The following is a 7,059-nucleotide window of genomic DNA, read 5'->3' on the forward strand; positions in this document are numbered from 1 at the left end:
TCTCTTTGTTCAGCAACACTCCCTAGGACCTTACCATTAAGTGTATGAGTCCTGCTAAGATTTGCTTTCCCAAAATGCAGCACCTCGCATTTATCTGAATTAAACTCCATCCGCCACCTCTCAGCCCATTGGCCCATCTGGTCCAGATCCTGCTCTAATCTGAGGTAACCCTCTTCGCTGTCCACTACACCTCCAATTTTGGTATCATCTGCAAACTTACTAACTGTACCTCTTATGCTCACATCCAAATCATTTATGTAAATAACAAAAAGTAGAGGACCCAGCATCTGCAAAGGGTCTCATAATTTCATAACCCTTACTTCCCACAATGTTCTGAGATACATTAGATCAGGTCCTGGACGTTTATCCACCCTTATATTCTCTAAGACCTCCTGAACTTCCTCTTCTGTAATGTGAACTATTTTAAAAACACCAACGTTTAATTCTCTGCATTCTCTAGACTCCATTTCTTTCTCCATAGTAAAAACTGACACAAAATATTTTCTTAGTATGTCTTCCATCTCCTGGGCTTAAACACAAAGATGACCCTATCCTCTCTCTATTTACCCATTTGTTTTTAATGTATTTGTAGAATCTTTTTGGATTATCCTTAACCTTATTTGCCATTGCTTTCTCACATCCCCTCTTTACTTTCTTGATTTCTCTCTTAAGAATGCCCCTACACTCTTTATATTGATTAAGAGATTCAATTAAACCAAGTTATCTATATCGAAAATAAGATTCTCTTTTATTCTTGACTAAAACCTCAATATCTTTATTCATCCATTGTTCCATAATCTTATCAGCTTTACTCTTCACTCTAACAGGAACATAGTGCCTCTGAACTCTTGTCATCACACTCTTGAATGCCTCCAACATGTCAGATGTCTTTTTACCTGTGAACTTTTGAAAACTCCTGTCTCATACCATTAAAATTTGCCTTACTCCAATTAAAATCTTTAGCTTTTATGGAAAACTTATCCTTACTATTTTGAAAACTAATAGAATTATAATCACTAGACTCAAACTGATACCCCATTTTTACTTCAGTCACCTGCCCTGCCTTATTGCCCAAAAGAAAGCCTGGTTTTGTTCCTTCTCTAGTATTGATAAAAAAATTCTTGAACATATTTGACAAATGCTTCATCATCCAAACTTTTAACACTGTGATAGCCCCAGTCAATGTTTGGAAGATTAAAATACCCCATTATTACAACTTCATTATGCTGACATATATCTGAGATTTCACTACATATTTGTTTCCCAATTTCTCTCTTACTACTGGGGGGCTTATAGTGCAATCCCATCAAAGTGATCTTTGCTTTCTTATTTGTAATTTCTACCTATATATTTTACTGGATATTCTTTCAGAAATATCTTCCCTAGTTAAGATTTGGAGATGCCAGTGTTGGACTGAGGTATACAAGGTTAAAAATCACACAACACCAGGTTATAGTCCAACAGGTTTAATTGGAATGACTAGCTTTCAGAGCGCTGCTTCTTCGTCAGTAAGTTTGCTAGTGCTTCCAATTAAACCTGTTGGACTATAACCTGGTGTTGTGTGATTTTTTAACTTCCCTAGTTAAAGTAGTAACATATTCCTTAATCAAAAACACCACCCTTCCTTTCTTGCCTCCTTTTCTATCCTTCCCAGAACATTAAGCTGCCAGTTTCGAACATCTCCCAGCCAAGTTTTGTATTAGCTAAAATGACCCAATCCCATTTTCTTAAACATGCCCTGAGTTCATCAGCCTTAATGCAATTTAGTTCTTCAGAATTACTACATACTCTGACCCTTTTGTTATCTTTCTTTTCTAATTGTCATGCTCTCATCACATTCAGAACTTTCTCCATCAATCCTTTTGTTTACACTGCTACTTAGAATTCCCCCACTCCGTCTCTGTGTCAGTATAAAGTTTCCCTTAATGGAAGAGCAAATCTTTCTCCAAGATATTGGTCCCTTTCCAGTTTAGGTTAGACCCATCCTTTTTGAGCAGGACTTTTCTATCCCAAAAGACATTCCAATTATCCAAAAATCCTGACCATTACATCAGCTCTTCAGCCATTGATTTATCTCATTTAACATTTTGTTCCTTCCCTCCTTTGAGATTGTCGTTGGGAGTGAACCAAAAATGACTACTTTTAAGGCTCTATTTTTTAATCTTCTGCCTGGCCTTTGAAATTGGTTCTATACTGCTTTTTTTTCCCTAAAGATGTCACTCCAACCAATGTGTACAATAATGTCTGGCTTCTCAATCTCACCTTTAACAAGATACTTGAAACATTTAGAGACATTCTTAAGTCGAGCACCAGAAAAACAACAAACCATCCTAAATTTACTCTCACTGCCACAGAATCTCTACTTAGAATTTCATTTTGTTTCAATTCAGCATCACCTCTAAAGTCTGCCCATTGTGATCTATTTTTATGGAGGAAGCAACAGCAAATGTTGTTAGGTGAAGGTAATTTGTTGAGATATGGGCAGTAGGGGGCCATAGGATGAGTGTTGGGGCATGGGTTGTATGGAGGCTATGAAGGGGCTATTAAAGTGGGTTGAGATGGATGGGTTGGCATGGAAAGATTGAGAGGCAATTGGGGATGAATGGAAGTCATATGTGGGCTCTGTAGGGCCATTAAGGGTAAATCGGGAAGCACGGGATATCATGAACTGGCACGGACAAAGCATAGGAATTGAGCGTGGAATGAGGAGTATGAGGTGGTTAGGGCAAAGGGGCTGATATTGAATAACACACGTGGGACAAAGTTAGCGACATGGTGTGTGACTCAGCATTCTTTCAGGAGTGGGATTGGGTCAACCACAGCATTACCAAGCTCGCCAGCCTTCCCAAACATCAAAGATCCTGAAATTCAGGCCATGTTTCCGGAAGTGGTTGTGGAAATCTGAAAAATTTCCCAAGTCTACATACCCAGGAGTGAAAATTCAGTCAAGTTTTAATTTATACCTTGCATTGCTGATTCTCAAAGAGTAAAGCATCTATAACAATCAAAGACCTCAGTGCATTTCGTAGTGAAGTTACTCTGTTCTTTGATCAGCCAAAGCTACACATATGCAGGTGGGTTAAGAGGATTTTTGATCTCCAGGCAATATATTAGAGACAACATACTTTTGTTGCTAAGTTTTGCAATTTATTCCATCAGCAGAAATCAGTTTAAAACTGTGATTTCTCCTTGGAGTCCTGTTGAGCTATCCATTCTGTAGACTTTATTGTGTTCAAAGTTTGGTATGACAAATTGCTTTGAAAACACATGTTAAAATATCAGACACTGGCATAAAAACAGGAAGTCTCCAAGGAAAATAGAACAAAGTCTGAAGAGACAGAGAAAAATGTTTTATATTCTTAGCTAGATTAAGAGAGTTTAAAAATTTTGATAAATTGCTCATGTTATGCCACAAAAATGCCTTAAAAATAAAATAACAGGAATGGGGTAGTTGACTTTTGTGAAAGTGTTGCATTAAAGTTCTGTTCCTTGAATATATAGATACTGAAGCTCAAACACACAATTATTTATTTATGTGAGTTGCACACAATTGTTTGCATGAGTAGTTAATTTGCTTCTTTAACTTTTTACTTGAACAATTAAAGTCCAACAATGGTCATTATTTCATATTTGTGGTTATGTTGGAAAATGGCATTCACATTTCTGATAACAATATGCTCCACTCAAAAGGGAAGATACAGGGAAAGAGTGAATACACAGTATACAAAATCCGTATCATACACTCAAAACACCAACAGGAACAAAGGATTGGATTTAATGTAAGATGCAATGATGTTTGATTCCCAAATTAAATTTGGACTTGTTAATTCCTCTCTATTATGTGCAGTTTATTTACTTCTATGTGCAATTTAAGATTCCACAAAGAGATATAAAACCATTTAAACACATAAAAAGAGGGGAGCTATTGTAACCTCCATACAGGTCAAGTGGCAAATTAAAATTGCCTGAATCCCTTAAACATGACTTGAGAACCAACAGCCAACTTTAACTTGTTCCCCCAAGTGGGTGGTAAGGAAATGTTTCCAAACATTTTCTTTTCATGTGCATATCAGATTCCAATGTTGTCATCAGCAATTTTTACTCAAGTAGGGACTGGCACTGAATTTTCTGCCAGCTCAGTAAGGAAGTATATCTAGGTCCATAACAGGAATGAAAAAAGAAATTTATATTTTAAAAATAGTCTTTGTGAGACCAGTAGAAATAGGAGAGTTGGTTCAGTTCCCACAAGGAACTCTGAAGCCTCTCACTGTACGGTGAGACAGCTAATCCTGCACATTTACCTGGTTGGCAGGCAGCCTCCAATTCCAAGGCTAACTTGTGCCAATTGGCCGATGCAATGTACTCAAGCTCAGAGTTAAAATATTCACGGGTCACAACTGACACAAAAACACATTCAGAGAAAACTGGCCTCGAGCCTTGGAACTGAGACCATGCATGTGAGCATCTACATAGAGAAATGCACACAGTTATGTCTAGTCACGTGTACATAGGTGTATAATGGACACAAATTGGCATGCTTCCAATGGAGAGTGTTTTATAATTATTCATTTATGAGGATGTGGGCATCGCTGGCGGGATCAGTATTTATTGCCCAACCCTAGTCATCCTTGATGAAGTTGAGGTGAGCTGCCTTCAGTCTATCTGGTGTAGGAGCACCCACAATGCTTTTACATAGGGAGTTCCAGTATTTTGACCCAACAACAGTGAAGGAATAATAATATATTTCCAAGTCTGGATGGTAAGTGGCTTGGAGGAAAATTTGCAGGTGCTGGGGTTCTAATGTATCTCCTGCCCTTGCCCTTCCAGATATTCATAAGGTTGGAAGGTGCTTTCAAACAAGTCTTGGCAGTATATCTTGGCGATAGTACACACTGCTGCTACTGTGCACAGGTGGTGGACAGAAACAAATCCTTCTGGATGTGGTGCCAATCAAGTGGACGACTTTGTCCTGGATAATGTTAAGTTTCTTGAGTATTACAGGAGCTGCATCCATCCAATCAAATAGGGACCATTCCTGATTTGTGCTTCGTGGATGGTGGACACGTTTTGGGCAGTCAGAAGGTGAGTTTCTTGCTGCACTTGTTCTTGCAGCCACAGTATTTATATGGCTATTCCAGTTTAGTTTCTGGTCACTGTTAACCCCAGGATGTTGATAATGGGGGATTCAGCAATGGTAATGCCAGTAAATGTCAAGGGACAATGGTTAAGTCCTTCTGTGTTGGAGATGGTCTTTGCCTGGCACTTATATGAGGTAAATATCACGTGCCCCTTTTCAGTCCAAGGCAATATTCTGAGTTAAGCAGAGGTCAAGTAACTTTTAAAAACTGGAAGAGTTGCGGATGCCAAAAATCAGAAACAAAAACAGAAACTGCGGGAAAAGCGCAGCTGGTCTGGCAGCACCTGTGGAGGGAACTCAGAGTTAATGTTTTGGGTCGAGTAACTCTTCCTTAGAAGTAACTTTTATTTGTTTCACTTTTCTATTACTCTGGGTGTGTACAGCATTTGTATCTCTGAAATCAAGCATACAACAACAATTTATATTGATTCAACATCTTTAACTGGTGAGTTGTCTCAGGATGATTGGCAAGAGCCTTATAAAACAAGATATGACTGAATTACATCAAAAGATATTAGGTCAGGTAACCAAAAGCTTACAGAGCTTGATTCCCCCACCATCTTAGCAACTGAAGGTGCAGCCAACAATGGCAGAGCAATTATAATTAGGAATGTCTATTGATAGCAATGATAGCAATTTTTGAGAAGATTTGTCGAACAGGTTGATGATAAGTATGTAAGTTAGCTCATTAAGCTGGAATATTTGTTTTCAGACATTTCGTCACCATACTAGGAAACATCATCAGTGAGAGTCTCCAGTGAAGTGCTGGTGGTATTACCCGCCTCTCTACTTATAGGTATTGGTTTCTTAAGGTGAATGATGTCATTTCCCATTTTCTTTTCAAGGGAAGCGAGATAGGGTCTAAATTGATGTGTTTATTGATGGAATTCTGGTTAGAAGGATGGAATGATAGTTGCACAGATGCCTCAGAGCATGAAGGCAGGTGGCATGGTGGAAGCATGAAATTAGTATTTTGCATCTGTCTTTATCAAGGAAGAAGATGCTGAAAAGATGGTGAAAAGGGAGCTAATTTAGATGTTGAATAGTATTAATATTGGCAGCAGCAGGGCAGGATGTGTTTGGCCTCCAGGCCCACCTGCTTCAGATCACCTTCCGCATCCTTCTATCATTTATTATTATTTTCTAACATCAATATTCATCTTAGCTTCTTTTGGCAGCTGTTCGTAAAATTTTTAATAGTTTAGATGTGGGATCAAGGCCACAATTTCAACATTTCCGGATGATATGAAACTTGGAAGCATTGTTAACCATGAGGAGGATGGTACAGAACTTCACATGGACATCACATGGGGAGACGAAATTTAAGGCAGAGAAGTGCAATGGGACTCATCCTGGTAGGCAGGTTGCAAAGAGACCATAAAAGAGAGTTCAATCCTAAAGAGGGTGCAGGTGCAAAGGGACCTGGGTGTATAAAGTATCATTGCAGGAGGCAGGACAAGTTGAGAAAACTGTTAACAAAGCATACAGCATCTTTTATCAATCAGAGCAAAGTATACCAAAGCAAAGAAATCATTGGTAACATCAGTGTGTGTACAATCACTGATGGCCCTACTGAGACTGACTTTATATACATCCTGGGAAGCCTGCGAGTAGGGGCACAGGCCAGGAGCAGCAGCAAAGGAGGGTAAAGTGGCATTGATCATTGAACAGTGCAGCTTCTCATGATGAGGTGAGAGAAGGTTGCGGCTCTTGGTTGAGCTTGTACTTGGAAGAGGTGATAGCGCCAAGGATTAATCCTTTCCCCACCTGACACTCAACTGCTGCTGCTTCACTGAATCGAGGGGTTCCAGCTGGAAGGCAACTACGGTATGTACCTCACATGGCAGTCACTTATTACTGCCAGAGGGAGTTTCTCTGCCTGCACATCCCTGGGGCTGAATGGCCTCCTTCTGCACCAGAAT

The sequence above is a fragment of the Chiloscyllium plagiosum genome, chromosome 36 (assembly GCF_004010195.1).
Source record: "Chiloscyllium plagiosum isolate BGI_BamShark_2017 chromosome 36, ASM401019v2, whole genome shotgun sequence".
NCBI classification, from domain to species: Eukaryota; Metazoa; Chordata; class Chondrichthyes; order Orectolobiformes; family Hemiscylliidae; genus Chiloscyllium; species Chiloscyllium plagiosum.